Here is a 15,550-nt window from a genome sequence, read left to right as displayed (position 1 = left end):
AAAACAAGCCAGGAATTCGAATGAAGACAAGCCAGGGATCCGAACCGAGGTCAAGCCAAGATGTCAATCCAGGGGGAAGGAGGCAAGGCAGGACAGGAGGAAGACACTGAAGACGGACGAGGAGCCACAAGACAGTAACACAGAAGCAAGAAGGATCCAGGAACACAAAGATAAGGCTCTGGAACGAAGCAGGAACAGGAACCAGGAACGCAGAGGCAAACAGCTCCTCCGAGGAATTCAACCTATTGCCGAGGCGACTGAGGCAGGGCAGAGCAGGCCTTATATGGGGAAAGGCCTGTGATGTTATCCAGAGGTGCAGCGGTGGATTTCCCGCCGCGGGCCCTTTAAAGGTGCCCAAGCTGCGTGCGCGCCTAGGGATGCCCCGCTCAGCTGAGTGGCATTGCTAGCTTTGACCAGGGCCCAGACACGGCATCGGCGGGCCCCCTTTGAGCCGGGGCTGGAGGTAAGAGCGGCGGGTCGCGGGACAGATCCGCGGCCGGCCAAATGCAACATTTTTTGTCTGCACATTTTTATGAATACTTTATGGTTACTTTATTCTGCATTTGGTGAGGATCTGTTTCTGTTTTGCGCGTGTGACTGAATTGACGTATTCTGCTAGTGTGTCGGGATCTATAGCAGCTTGGCTTTTTCTGTTTTCCTAATAGTAGATGTATTGGTGTTTTAGGGCTTGGTGTAATAATTGCAGTGTTGCCTTTTCATAAGTAGGGCTGTTAGTGCTTGGGTGCTGGCAGTTATGGGTTTTAGAGCACTGCATGTAAATATAATATACATATTATAAGTGATATTTTTACCTCAGAAGACTGTAGTTAAATATTCTTGTTCATGTAAAATCTATTATTATAAATGCTTAATTTTTAATTGTGTGTGTGTGTGGCAAGGGTGTGAACCAGGGGTAGGGGGCAGGCAGTAGGTTTCACCTAGGGCACCTAATACCCTTGCACAGGCCCTGTATCTCATGCATATTCCTTGAACACATCCTGAAAACCAGACTAGTTTGTGGCACTCCGGGGCCGGAGTTGCTTACCTCTTCCATAGTGGAAGAGGTTTCCATTAGTAGGGTTTACAGCCAGGGTGGGCAAAGCCAGTCCTCAAGGGCCACTCACAGGCCAGACTTTCAGGATATCCCTATTGAATATGCATGAGAGAGTTGCATACAATTGAGGAGCTGTCCATGCATATTTATTAGGGATATGCTGAAAACCTGACTGAAATTGTCCATCCCTGGTTTTACAGCTAGGGACCTTTATTTTAAAGTTTTATTTTTATATTCCTGGGAATTTATCAGTGTTAAGAATAATTACATGGCAGAAAATCAATGGAAAAAAATGTCTCTTTTTTTTTTCTCCAATGATTTTCTCCTGTTTTTTGCTGATTATGATAAAACACTGGTAAATTAAGAAAAACCCCAAAAAACAAAAACTGAAAAGAAAGGTGCCTATTTACGTACCTAGACTCACTGTTTGTCCATTGTTCAGTGATTTCAGCTCAACTAAGTCTATGATCTGCTATTTCAGGTTTTGTCCAGTTTAAAGAAATCTTTACTTTTATCCACAGAGCTAAGATCCAGACAAAATGACAGAAAAAGAAAAATACAGACGCATCACTTTACCCAGCCCCTTTTCTAAAATTTAGATACCCAGGGGTTTCTAATTAGTCTTTGTCATTCAGAGTGAGAATGCGGACTATGTCAGATAACTGAATGTGGATTGACTTGTCCGGCTAAGTAGCGGCAGCCAACTGTGGCCAGAGAGCCAGATGAGCCAGTCCTTATCCAGCTAAGTGGCAGAGGATGTCAGATGAACTCTCCCGCTAGCAGCTCTCACCCCCCCCCCCCCCCGCCCTCCCCTCGTTTAAATGTACATCCAGCCTATGCTGAACGCATGGCTTAATTTGGTGGGCAAGCATTTTAACTCCAGATGCATTAGCATGATATGAGCTTATTGCATTGGGCGATAACTATTTATATTCACTTCATATTTATTTCCTGCCTTATCTTCTTTCCAGCTTGATGCAAGCTTCCAAGTTCTCTTCCCTGTTGATTGTAACTTTGACTCATTCCTACTTACTGTTTATCTTTCGTTTACTTGAATAGTTACCCCAGTTTTTTATTCTTATTAATTGTAAACCGATCCGATATGGTTATTTACTATGAAGGTCGGTATATAAAACTGTTAAATAATAAATAAATAAAATATTAGCCTGCATGGAGCTCGTTTTGGCCTGCAGCAGAAGAAAGGAAGCTCATGAGGTTTTTCCTGGGAAGACAGTGGAGGGATCAGGTCTGTGGCATGGAAGAAGAGAGTGTGTAGCGATGGTGCCAAGGAGAGAGAGAATGTGGAGGGGTAATTTGTACCTGGATAAAGGAGGGAGAGAGAGAGAAAGCAGAGGGGTGGGGTCTGGGAAGGGGTCTTCTCTCCCTGTTGTCCAACCTTGGAGGTTGGGGGGAGGGAAATGGAAGCGGAAGTAACAGGGGGGTGAGAGCACCAACAGTACCTAGGGGTGTCAAAATCCTAAAGCAGTCACTGAGAGAGAGCATGGGCAGGGTTGGGCATGGGAGGGGGAGGGGGAGGTTGCGGGAAGACAGCAGAGGAATTAGTGGTGTTGGCAGGTAGAGAAAGTGGAGGAGATTGAGCTTTGGAGGTTGGAGAGAGAGGACAGAGGGAGAGAGAGGAGGGGGTTGGATCTGGGTGGAGGGAGAGAAGACAGAAGGCTTCAGGCCAAGGGACTGAGGTACTCTAACAGTACTTCTGAGCGAATTCTGTGCAAAAATATTACACATTCTGCATCTCTTGAGTAATAGCTTTTTGTGTTATTTTAAATTAAATTACTCAGTGATTTATGCTGTGCTATTTGGCAAATATAAACATGCACTAAATTTTAACATATCATGCACAGAATCTTTTGTTTGCACAGAATTTCCTCAGGAGTACACTGGCCCCCAGCCTTTCAGGGATCAGAAAGCACCCCTGCTATCCAGGGAAAAACATGCTTCACATGAGGTCTGTGGAGGTAAATTTAATTTCAGTTTCTGAGAGAATCTCCATCTGCTCAGCTGTTAAACTGGCTCTGTCTCTTTCACTGTAGGGTGACATCCACAGCTCCTGTTGTCACTCTGCGTAATTCTTCTCTCTGAGCAGGATTCTACATTCCTCAGTCAGCTGCATAAATAAGTCAGAAGAGCTGGCATGGGAAAGGTACTTGAGGCATTCCCAATCTGTTCTAGCATCACAAAATGGTTTGGTTTAATTTATTTAGCTTGGCAGTTGGAGCAGATCTCATGCAAATAAATAAATAAAAAAAATAAAATAAAATAAAAATAATAATAAAAAAAGGGGATGTTACATCAGTAAAAGCAGCCAAAAATTGCGGACCAGAATAAACCTTCAGACAGACGTAAACAAACACATGACAGAGAAGAACAAAGAAACACCTCTGCAGGTGGAACATTTCCCAAGGGTTGATCCCTTGATGACCTCACTATTGAAAGGAATTTCAGATCTACAAAAGAATGCAAGACATTGGAAATTTAGATAATCAAATACTTTGGAACAAACATAAAGATGGCAATTTTCAAAGCTATTTACCCAGGAAAATTGGCCTCCTCTGTCCAGCCTAAAGTATTAGATCTGGAAAGCTAATCAAGCAATGCATTAACCTAGTCCAATCAAAAGATATCACCTGATCTAGATATAGACAAAGTTCCTCATGAGAGGCTTCTAGGAAAAATAAAAAAGTAATGGGATAGGTGGCGATGTCCTTTCGTGGATTACAAACTGGTTAAAAGACAGGAAACAGAGAGTAGGATTAAATGGACAATTTTCTCAGTGGAAGGGAGTGGGCAGTGGAGTGCCTCAGGGATCTGTATTGGGACCCTTACTTTTCAATATATTTATATATGATCTGGAAAGAAGTACGACGAGTGAGGTAATCAGATTTGCAGATGATACAAAATTGTTCAGAGTAGTTAAATCACAAGCAGATTGTGATAAATTGCAGGAAGACCTGGTGAGGCTAGAAAATTGGGCATCAAAATGGCAGATGAAATTTAATGTGGATAAGTGCAAGGTGATGCATATAGGGAAAATTAACCCATGCTATAATTACACAATGTTAGGTTCCATATTAGGTGCTACAACCCAAGAAAGAGATCTAGGCGTCATAGTGGATAACACATTGAAATCGTCGGTTCAGTGAGCTGCGGCAGTCCAAAAAGCAAACAATATGTTGGGAATTATTAGAAAGGGAATGGTGAATAAATCGGAAAATGTCATAATGCCTCTGTATCGCTCCATGGTGAGACCGCACCTTGAATACTGTGTACAATTCTGGTCGCCGCATCTCAAAAAAGATATAATTGTGATGGAGAAGGATGAGCAAAATGATAAAGGGAATGGAACAGCTCCCCTATGAGGAAAGACTAAAGAGGTTAGGACTTTTCAGCTTGGAGAAGAGATGGCTGAGGGGGGATATGATAGAGGTGTTTAAAATCATGAGAGGTCTACATCGGGTAGATGTAAATCGGTTATTTACTCTTTTGGATAATAGAAGGACTAGGGGGCATTCCATGAAGTTAGCATGGGGCACATTTAAAACTAATCGGAGAAAGTTCTTTTTTACTCAACGCACAATTAAACTCTGGAATTTGTTGCCAGAAGATGTGGTTAGTGCAGTTAGTATAGCTGTGTTTAAAAAAGGATTGGATATAAGTTCTTGGAGGAGAAGTCCATTACCTGCTATTAATTAAGTTCACTTAGAAAATAGCCACTGCTATTACTAGCAACAGTAACATGGAATAGACTTAGTTTTTGGGTACTTGCCAGGTTCTTATGGCCTGGATTGGCCACTGTTGGAAACAGGATGCTGGGCTTGATGGACCCTTGGTCTGACCCAGTATGGCATGTTCTTATGTTCTTAGACTGTATATATGTTTTGTTTTGCTTTAGTCTTGGTTTTGTGGTTGAGAATTGGGGCTCCTTGTAAGCTGGGTAACAGCTGAATAGTAGACTTTAGACTTAAATGAGTTTGAATAATTAAAACTAATAATTATTGGGCAATAGGCAAGTTGTGAGCCTAGCTGAGCTGTAAACTCTAGTAAAGAAAAGCTCTCCTGCAAAGGAAGAAAACTTCAGAGGTTTGGCTAGGCAGAAGCAGGTTCACCCAGGAGGGTGTGGACCCCAGTAGCTGATTCAGAGAATGGCGTAGATACCCCAGGAGGATATGGATCCCGATGATTGGGAGGCAAATTGGGTTCTCCAGGCAGGTATGGACCTTAGTGGCTGAGTGGGAGGCGGAGTTGGGTACCCTAGGTCAGTGTAGATCCCAGTGGCAGATTATGAGGCAGTTTTGTCCTCCAGAAGAGCATGAACCCAGCAATAGAGCAGAGGTGGAGAAGAGGAAACAGCAGCAGCAACAGTGGCAGTCTGGACCCAATGAATTCCCCCCATCCCACACAATCCCCCAATGCTGGTGATCTCCACCTGACCAGTTGCATTTCTTCACATGGATGAGACTTGTGGTATAGAGGAGGGAAGGAAAAAAAAGGGGAGGGTAATTACTGAAGCAAAGGGAAAGCAAAATGTAATTTCTTGGATTTATGGTCATATCTTGTGGGGACTACCACCCCAAGTAGTTAATGCTGTTTGATGTCTTGTAGAAATGTCTATGGTTATATACTCTAATAAAACTTGTGCATACTTGAAAATACTGCTAACCCTATTTACAGTCCTTTCTTTTTTGGGGGTTTTCCTGGGCTGAAGAGAAGGAAATTCCACCCACTAATACCTTCTTTTCCAGGTGGAAACAGCAGGCATCAAGCACCCATGGATTGACAGAGCTTACCTGAGGGAGGGCCTCATGCCAGGTGGACCCTCGACCCAGGAACACCCTTGCAAGGCAACTGAACACAAGAGTGTTACAATCTTTTCCCAGAGACCCTGGTGGTATGACCGTCAGTCGTAGACGGCCGTGACTGACTCAACTCACATCATGTGTTGCCCTGCTCTCCTCTCCGAGTCAATTCGCGGCTGGGGCTAGCCGCTGCTGCCGCATACCTCCAAGTTCTTGAGACTCCTCATGGTGACCAGGACGACACCACCCCCCATGCCAACTCTGGGCCTTCCTAGGCGCGTGTGCACACCACCGGGCCTCCTTTTAAAGGCCCAATGGCGGGAACCTCAGGGGCGCCCCAGATTGATGACAAGGTTGGGATTCATAAGCACCTTCCTTGGCCTTTGCTAATTGACTTGGCAACGGGTTCCTTCGCCTACTGATGCTTGTTCTTGTCTCCTCGGACCCGTGGTTCCTGCCTTGGATCTACCTACGGCTCTGGACTCTGTCTCGGGTACTCGCTCCTCAGGGGCCTGCTTGCGCTCCAGTTGGAGACCTTGTCTCCAGGTTTCCTTGCTCCTCGGGGTTACCCCATGAACTACCTTACTGCTTTGGAGACTCCACTCTGCGCTTCCTTGCTCCTTGGGGCAGTGCCTACATTTTACACCAGTGACTGTTCTCCTTGCTTCCCCGCTCCTCGGGGCAGTGCCTACGTTCTATGCCAGTGACTGTACCCCATGCTTCCCTGTTCTCCTCGGGGCATTGCCTATGGTCTACACCAGTGACTGTACCCTGTGCTTCCCCGTTCTCCTCCAAGCAGTGCCTACATTCTACACCAGTGACTGTACCCCGTGCTTCCCCGCTCCTCGGGGCAGTGCCTACGTTCTATGCCAGTGACTGTACTCCGTGCTTCCCCACTCCTTAGGGCAGTGCCTATGGTCTACACCAGTGACTGAACTCCGTGCTTCCCTGCTCCTCGGAGCAGTGCCTACGTTCTACACCAGTGACTGTACTCCGTGCTTCCCTGCTCCTCGGGGCAGTGCCTATGTTCTACACCTGTGACTGTACTCCGTGCCTCCCCGCTCCTCGAGGCAGTGCCTACGTTTCTCTACCAGAGATTCCACCATGCACAGCCCGCTCCTCGGGCATACATCACTACTTCGGAGATTTGACTTGGGCTTCCCCGCTCCTTGGGTCAGCCTGCGTCATCACACCAGAGCCTCTCTCACTACGCTGTCCCGCACTTCGGGACAGTCTCTGCTGCATTCCTCCAGAAGTTCCTGTCTCGCGCTCCCCGCTCCTCAGGGGCCTGCCTAGCACTTCTCTGTCGGAGGCTCCTGCTCTGGTATTTGCATCTCCTGTTCTGGAGTACTGTGTGTCCCCTTTGAACTGTGTCTCTTGCCCCGCTCCTCAGGGCACCTCATAGTACTCTCTCTACAAGTTCCTGCGATCATGTGGCTGTGATACAGGATGTTCTATCTCTCTACCACTATTACCGGGTCCCCTGCTGCAGCTGACCTCACCTCCCGATGGTGAGGACCTGTGGGGCTCCTCCCTGCAGGTTGCATCAACCCTCACCTTAGGCCAAGGGTCCACGAATCCTAACACCTGGTTTTCTGAGGCATACTTTTTACGATTCTGTGGCAAGAATTAGCAAATTCTGTGATTTTTTTCAAAATTTGGTGGCAAATTTGCCTAATTTTGCATAAATATTTATGCCTCTAACTATGCAAAATAAAGTCAGTTTTTAAATTGAAAACCGTTCACCCACTTGTGGGCCATTTCTACCCAACTATTTCTTCATCACACCTCTAGTGCTTAACTTACTTCTTAACTCTCTCTCTCTATATATATGCATTTTCTGTACCTACTTAACAGACATCTTCATGCTATTTAATGTATCCCATGTGCGCCTATTTGCTTGTATCACTTATACCAAATATACCTTACTTGCAATCTATCCCATAGCTGCATGTCATACCGTTAGGTCTTCTTATATACTCAATGTTCTTCTTAAATTTTATATAATCTACTTTGTGCCTTCCTTTAGGAAAAGGCAGAATATTAAATGATTATAATTAATAAATAAATGAAATACAATCAGATATAATGTACTATGTGACTTTGAAAATTACCCCCAGAATGATTAAAAGAAAAAGGGGAAAAAAGAAAAAAAAGAAGACCAAAATAACAGGAAAGTTACAGGTTACAGAAAGTACAATAAGAACATGCCATACTGGGTCAGACCAAGGGTCCATCAAGCCCAGCATCCTGTTTCCAACAGTGGCCAATCCAGGCCATGAGAACCTGGCAAGTAGAGATGTGAATCGGTACCGGAATTGGTTTGGATTCTGGTTCTGATTCACATGTGGGGTTTTTTCCATCGGGCCCGATCGCGGTTTTGCTTATCGGCTGCGCCCAAGCCGATAAATAAAAAACCCACCCCGACCCTTTAAAATTAATCCCTTTGCTTCCCCCACCCTCCCGACCCCCCCCCCCCAAAAAAACATTTTACAGGTACCTGGTGGTCCAGTGGGGGTCCCGGGAGCGATCTCCCGCTCTCGGGCCGTCGACTGCCACTAATAAAAATGGCGCCGATGGCCTTTGCCCTTACCATGTGACAGGGTATCCGTGCCATTGGCTGGCCCCTGTCACATGGAGGGAGCACTGGATGGCTGGCGCCATCTTTAAAAATGGTGCGGGCCATCCAATGCTCCTACCATGTGACAGGGGCCGGCCAATGGCACAGATACCCTGTCACGTGGTAAGGGCAAAGGGCCATCGGCGCCATTTTGATTAGTGGCAGCCGACGGCCCGGGAGCGGGAGATCGTTCCCGGGTCCCCCACTGGACCACCAGGTACCTGTAAAATGTTTTTGGGGGGGTCGGGTGGGTGGGGGAAGCAAAGGGATTAGTTTTAAAGGGTCGGGGTGGGTTTAGGGGTTATTTTTGTGTGCCGTTTTTCCTGCCCTCCCCCAAAACAATAAGAGAACCCCCACGATCAATATCGTGGGGTTTTCCTATCGTTTCGGGGGAGCCCCCGATTTCTGACGATTTTGAAAATATCGACGATATTTTCAATTGTCCGAAGCCCGATTCACATCCCTACTGGCAAGTACCCAAAAACCAAGTCTATCCCATGCTACTGATGCTAGTAATAGCTGTGGCTATTTTTTAAGTCAACTTGATTAATAGCAGGTAATGGACTTCTCCTCCAAGAACTTATCCAATCCTTTTTTAAACCCAGCTACACTAACTGCACTAACGACATCCCCGGCAACAAATTCCAGAGTTTAATTGTGCATTGAGTGAAAAAGAATTTTCTCCGATTAGTTTTAAATGTCTCACATGCTAACTTCATGGAGTGCCCCCTAGTCCTTCTATTATCCAAAAGAGTAAATAACGGATTCACATTTACCTGTTATAGACCTCTCATGATTTTAAACGCCTCTATCATATCGCCCCTCAGCCATCTCTTCTCCAAACTGAAAAGTCCTAACTTCTTTAGTCTTTCCTCATAGGGGAGCTGTTCCATTCCCCTTATCATTTTGGTTACCCTTCTCTGTACCTTCTCCGTCGCAATTATATCTTTTTTGAGATGCGGCGACCAGAATTGTACACAGTATTCAAGGTGCGGTCTCACCATGGAGCGATACAGAGGCATTATGACATTTTCCGTTTTATTCACCATTCCCTTTCTAATAATTCCCAACATTCTGTTTGCTTTTTTGACTGCCGCAGCACACTGAACCAATGATTTCAATGTGTTATCCACTATGATACCTAGATCACTTTCCTGGGTTGTAGCTCCTAATATGGAACCTAAGAATAACAAGGACAAGTGTCAGGTTTTGGTGCTGGTCTGTATTGTCCCTGGTCAGATTACATTTCTGGCCTGGAGGCAGTATGCCCCATATTTTCCTGCTATGGCTGTTGTTTCTCCTCTTTCCCCCAGGGTTATACAGAATTTTTCCACTTTATTCTTTTGTGGGAAGTCCTTGATTTTCTTTGTCACCTTTGCAAAATGTGCATCTTTGATGTCTTTGGAGTTTGTACAGCACAGGAGGAAATGCATTTCAGTTTCTATTTCTACAGTGTTGCACTGCATACGGAATCTGGCTTTTTGGTGTTTCAAGTTCAGTTTTTGTCTTTATAGTTCTGTATTTTGGTGAGGGTCTATCTTTTTTTTTTTTTTTTTTGCATGTGTTATTTATTTAATTGCACTTATTAATCGCCACTATAAAATACTTACAGAGATGTACAACATTCAATGATGCATGTAGTGGGGATTAGAACCTGCCTAAGTATTTTTCTCAGAGTTCATTTTGGGATATTTGATATGGACTTTTTGCATATTCTGAGCCCTGCAAAGCTTTCGTCTGTCTTTTTTTTTTTTTTTTGGGATGGGTCTCCTGGGATATAAACTGCCACTGAGCAATTAGTGAGAGGGTTAGTGATGAAGTAGAGATCATTTTGGGATGTCATAGTGGAGGAGAGTTTTTTGAGCAGGTCCTGAAGGCCTAGTCATTAGAAGAGGTTTTTAATCAAGAGATTTGAGAAGGTTGGAGAGTGGTTTTGGTATTCTGGACCAGGTCCTGACTGAAAGGATGGACCCCCTGGAAGGAAGGGCTGGAGTCCTGCTTTTGCACCTTGCACTCAGTTGAGAGTAAGGTGGAAGACATATTGGATTTTTGAGAGTTTTGGGAAGTGTTTTGGAGAATCCATCTAATTTTGAAGCTAGGAAATTTTTTTGCCATCACACCCTGGTGTATGTTAGTCATGGCGGAAACATTTTTTTGGCAAGAGAGTCTTGGAGGCCATCACAACCTCATCCCATCCAATGTAGGTACTGCTTAGGCACACGTCCCACTAGTTTGGATTGGTGTGACAGGATGGAGAGGAAAATGAAATGTAAACTTACTGGTTAATTTCCTTTCCTTGAGTCCTGACAGACCAGTCCAGAACCCACCTGGGAAAGATAGCCATGAAAGTAGGGGAGCAAAAAAATGGAACAAAAGAAGAGTTGAAGAAAATTGTTTTTGTTTAGTATTTTAGTGTTCTCTATGTCTTCTGTTGAATTAGCAAAAAATAAATAAACAAATAAATAAAAGGGAAAAAGAGAGAAAAAGAAAATCTGTTCCTTTTTCTTTCATAGGGCAAAAGTAAGAAGACTGCCAGAAAAGGAAGAACAGAAGGTCTAGTTAATTTGTATGAGTATATGTATCCATTGTTTCTTTTCTTTGGATTAATATTGGGGTTGTAACATATTAAAATGGCAATAGGAGCTAAGCTAGGGCAAAGAGGCTACTGAATTCCTATCCTACTATACCAGGATATATAGGCACTGTGACATCTCTGACTCCACCTGCTGGTGAACAAGCATAAGCTGCATAAGCTACTTATCTGTTCTGGTGTGTCAGTACTCAAGGACAGGATATTAATCGGTAAGTTTAAATTTCACCTTCACTGACAGCAGTGCCCCAGTTATAAAATGTTAATCCACCCACCTGTTTCCTCCCAGCTTTCAAGGCCTTGATCTGCCACTGACCCTTATTAGGCCCCTATTGTCATATATTCCTCCCGTACGCCTCCCCTTCTCAGCCGCCTTACTTCTCTTTGAGTTGGTGCCTGCTCCCAGTGCTCTCTCTTGCCAGCCTGATGTGAGTCATCCCATCCCACAGTGCCTGCCTCTTCCACATACTCCCTGCTCTGTGCAAGATGATCACCAGGGACCTGTCTTCTTTTATTACATTTCTCTTCTAGAAATTTTGTCAAAGTAAAAGGGAGTTTTAAAAAACATTTTGTGACATTTTACCCTCCTCTTGTCCTGTATGTCTGCTCTTCTCCCTATCCTTCCTGCTTGTGTCTCTTCTCTTTGCCCTTGCCCCATGGACCTCTGTTTCTCTCCCCTCCTTCCATGTGTGTGTCTCTCTCTCTGTTCTCTCTCCCTTATCTTCCTGTACATCTCTGCTCTTTTCTCCCCACCTCCTTATACTGTATTTCACCCCTGTGCTTGTCTCTTCTCTCCCTGTCTGTTGTTATGGCTGTCGGTCGCAGATGGCTGCGACCTCTATTACTCACTTCGTGCCTCACTGCCCTCTCCTATTGGAAGACTCTCGGCTGTGGCTAGCCGCTTCCGACCCTCATGGCTCCATTTCAGGACTCTCCAGGGCGGCGAGGATGCTGCCAACTGCCATGTTTCTCCTGGACCTTCCTAGGCACGCGTGCACACGCGCTCCATGGCCCTCCTTTGAGGACACCAGGGTGGGAACCTCAGGGGTGTCTCTCCTTGATGACATCACTAGCCCTGGACTCTTAAGCACCCTCGGGGCCTGATTCTAATCGACTTGGCAAGGAGTCCCCTCCTTGCTGAACCCTGCTGCTCTCTCTATGGACGTCGGTTCCTGCTTCCTGCTTCCTGTGGCGTGAGACACTCTCGGGTACCTGCTCCTTGGGGGCCCTGCTCCAGTCTCTGGCTATCCGCTCCTCGGAGGGCTCTGCGCCTCGGATGCTGTCCAACTTCCCCCACTTCTCGGGAGCAGCTTCAGGAACTACTCTGTTCGTGAGCCTCCACTTCAGTGTACCCCGCTCCGCGGACCACTGCCAAACTACTCTACTCGTGAGCCTCTACTTCTGTGTACCCCGCTTCGCGGACCATGCCGAACTACACTGCTCGTGAGTCTCCACTATGGTGTACCCTGCTCTGCGGACCATTGCTGTACTACTCTGCTTCGTGGAGAACCAGCGCTGGTATACCCCGCTCTGCAGGCCACTGCCATTGCTAGGGACCAGCTGCGCCTCCCGTTCCTCGGGTCTGCGCTTGTGAACTGTGACTGCTTGGTGCTCTCCCACTCCTCGGGCCGACGCCTTGTTTCTGCTACTACATCTTGCTCCCCGCTCCTCAGGGTAGCATTCTGTCTACACTCTGAGACTGTACCACATTTCCCTGCTCCTCGGGGTAGTGTTCCCTTGCAATGCCAGTGACCCCTGTGCAAGGGCGGATTGGCCTATCGGGGGATCGAGCATCCCCTGGTGGGCCGGTCGCTCTAATCACGTGGTCTGCCAAGCGCGGCTCTGTCACAAACCAAAACTTCAAATTTCCTTTATTACAACCCCCCCACCATCTCGATCCCTCCCCAAGACTTACTAAAAGCCCTGGTGGTCCAGCATTGGTCCCGCAAGCGATCTCTCCCTCTCGGGCCATCGGGCCTGCCAGTACTCAAAATGGCACCAATAGCCTTGCTTTTACTATGTCATAGGGGCTACCGGTGCCATTGGTCGGCCCCTGTCACATGGTAGGAGCACAAGATGGCTCCTACCATGTGACAGGGGCAAAGGATATTGGCGCCATTTTGAATATTGGCAGGTCCGATGGCCCGAGAGGAAGAGATTGCTCGCGGGACTTCGCTGGACCACCAGGGCTTTTAGTAAGTCTTGGGGAGGGATCGGGATGGTGAGGGGGTTGTAATAAAGGAAATTTGAAGGGTTGCGTGTTTTTTTTCACGATTTGTTTTCCTGGCCCGTTTCGCTGAAAAACGATCCGCAGGAAAACAAATTTTTCCCCATGCAGCACCGGAACCAAAACCCGACCTGATACCCAAAAATGAAGTTCATCTCCTGGGCCGGCCTGGGCTGCAAATCCCCGGGCCGGTCGTCATCCGGAATCCGCCCCTGTTCCCGCGCGATACAGAAAGTAAAATGTGCAGCGAAGCCGCACATTTTACTTTCAAAAATTAATGCCTGCCAAAGGCTGGCATTAATTTCGGCTGGCACTGGGAAAGTGTACAGAAAAGCAGAAAAAACTGCTTTTCTGTACACCCTCCGACTTAATATCATAGCGATATTAAGTCGGAGGCCCCAAAAATAAAAAAAAATTAAAAATCTGCCTGCGGGTTGGAAGATGGACGCTCAATTTTTCCGGCGTCCGTTTTCCGAACCCATGCCTGTCAGCGGGTTCGAGAACCGACGCCGGTAAAATTGAGCGTCGGCTGTCAAACCCGTTGACAGCTGCCGCTTTTGTCAAAAAGGAGGTGCTAGGTACGTACTAGTGTCCCTAGCGCCTCCTTTTACCGCAGGCCCTCATTTAAATACTTGATCGCGCTCCCAGGAGAGTGGCCTGGGCGCGCGTCAGGAGAGCGGGCGCTCGCCTCAGAGCACCGGCTCTCCCGCGGGTTTTACTGTATCGGCCCGTATGTGAGGGGAATGGAGGGAGGAGACTGAGAAGGTGAGGGGATGGAGGGGCAAGAGAATGAGTGGGGAGGAATGGGGATACAAGAGTGAGTGAGGGGGCGTGTGGAGAGGAGCAAGAGAATGAGCGAGTGACTCAGAGGCTCAGATGAGTGACTGAGGGGATTGGAGTTGCTACAGGGGATCGGAGGGGGAAGGTGGGGAGAGTGTGAAAGGATCAGAAGGGGCTGTGGTAGGGTGGGGAGTGAGGGGATTCGTTCCCAGAACCATCTCTCTCTCCTTACTCCCCTCCCTTTTTTTCATTTCACTTTCCCTTTTCTTTCTCTGCTCTTTGATTTCTCTATCCTCCTTCCCTGTGTGCCTCTATCCCTGCTTCTGTCCCCTATCTCTCTGCTCCTTCTGCCTGAGTTCCCTTCTCTGTTTCTGTCCTCGGAGACCCCTTTCCCATCCTCCGAGATCCTGTCTCTTTCCCTATTCTCATCCCCAGCACCAATCACTAAGATCCCTTCCCTCCAAAAAAAGGTCCATTTATATTAGCAGAACCCATTAAAAGACCACAAACTTAATATGCAAATATATGCAAAATTATGCAAATGGACCCTCCCCTTGCCTGGAACATTGGAGGGTGAGGCCCCCCCACCCCAACTTCAGTCAGCAAAGTACATTTTTTTCCATTGCGAGCTGACATTGAAATGAGTTTGTTGTTTCTGATTTAGTACTTTCCCTCATGGCTGATCAGACTATTTGCATAATGGATATTAAAGAAATGGGAAACATAGAATGATTTACAGTCACAGAATTATTAGCCGAGGATAAAGGGCTTTTGCCTGAGTACTATATTATAGCTGCATATCATCCGAAGAGCAGATCTTAGCACCGGCCATAGGAATCCATCCCTGGGAAAAGGAACTCTGGCTTACACAGCGAATCTGGGAGCCAGTGCCTCCAAGGCAGAGAAGTCACAAGGGTCATCACGGGGGAACTGAGACAACGTCTTCTACTCCTGGTTATTCTTTGGTGTTGGGGAATTATTTTCTGAGTAATGCAATATGGGTGTAATTCTTGTAATTGAAGCTAATTGAGCTTTAACCTCAGTCAGCTCCGTTTTCAAAGAAGAGAGCTGTGCACAGATCGGGCAAGCTCCAAGTCTCCAGATGCTTTTTTTTGACAGTCTTTGTAATCACATTTTCAATTAATACAGAAAAAAGTTAGTATTTAAAGATGCAGAATTTTAAATATTTTGAGCAGAATTTCCCTAGAAATTCACTGTAAGAGTGTCCCTTCCACTCGCTCTCCCTACTTAAAGTAAAATGTGTGGCTTGGCTGCACATTTTACTTACTGAATCGCGTGGGAATACCTAATAGGGCCATCAACATGCATTTGCATGTTGCGGGTGCTATTATGTTCGGGGGGGTTGGATGCACGTTTTCGATGCGCTATTACCCCTTACTGAATAAGGGGTAAAGCTAGTGCGTCAAACGCACGTCCAAACGCAAACTGTACTGTATCGGCCTGT

This window comes from Rhinatrema bivittatum, chromosome 6, assembly GCF_901001135.1.
Source record: "Rhinatrema bivittatum chromosome 6, aRhiBiv1.1, whole genome shotgun sequence".
Classification (NCBI taxonomy): domain Eukaryota; kingdom Metazoa; phylum Chordata; class Amphibia; order Gymnophiona; family Rhinatrematidae; genus Rhinatrema; species Rhinatrema bivittatum.
This window is presented reverse-complemented; position numbering follows the sequence as displayed.